We start from the raw sequence: 553 nt of genomic DNA on the forward strand, positions 1-553 counted from the left end.
ACGTACATATCTATATATATATGTGTGTGTGCGTGTGTGTGTGTGTGTACAAGTATACAAGTATACTTGCACTTGACAATGAATAGTATGGAGGTACGAGGCACTGGTATCACATTGCAGCTGCGGTCCTTTAGAAGGCTGACGTAAAATCTGGATCAGAGTATCATTCACAAAGCCGGGACTGTGATGCTGTTGATGTTAGCAACACGTACAGGTGCTCTCTCTCTCTCTCTCTCTCACACACACACACACACACACGCACATACACACACACACACGCACACGCACAAGAAGACGCTGGGTCACACATACAAACACGAAATTGTCTCGGTTGTACAACGATCGGAGTGAAGACTACTCTAATAATTAGTATTAGTAAAGATTCACAAACGACGAACGCGCGACAAGTATCTATTACAAAAGAACTATACAAATACATATATATATATATACATATATACAAATACATATATATATATACATATATACAAATACATATATATATATACATATATACAAATACATATATATATATACATATATACAAATACAT

General features: G+C 36.0%; 1 protein-coding gene across 1 annotated transcript in view; it reads right to left on the reverse strand.

The window, feature by feature from the left end:
* The window catches only part of LOC106875654 (nitric oxide synthase, brain), a 65,153-nt gene that overhangs the window by 35,132 nt on the left and 29,468 nt on the right, over positions 1–553 (reverse strand). The window lies entirely within an intron of this gene.

Source organism: Octopus bimaculoides, chromosome 26 (genome assembly GCF_001194135.2).
Source record: "Octopus bimaculoides isolate UCB-OBI-ISO-001 chromosome 26, ASM119413v2, whole genome shotgun sequence".
In the NCBI taxonomy this organism is placed as follows: domain Eukaryota; kingdom Metazoa; phylum Mollusca; class Cephalopoda; order Octopoda; family Octopodidae; genus Octopus; species Octopus bimaculoides.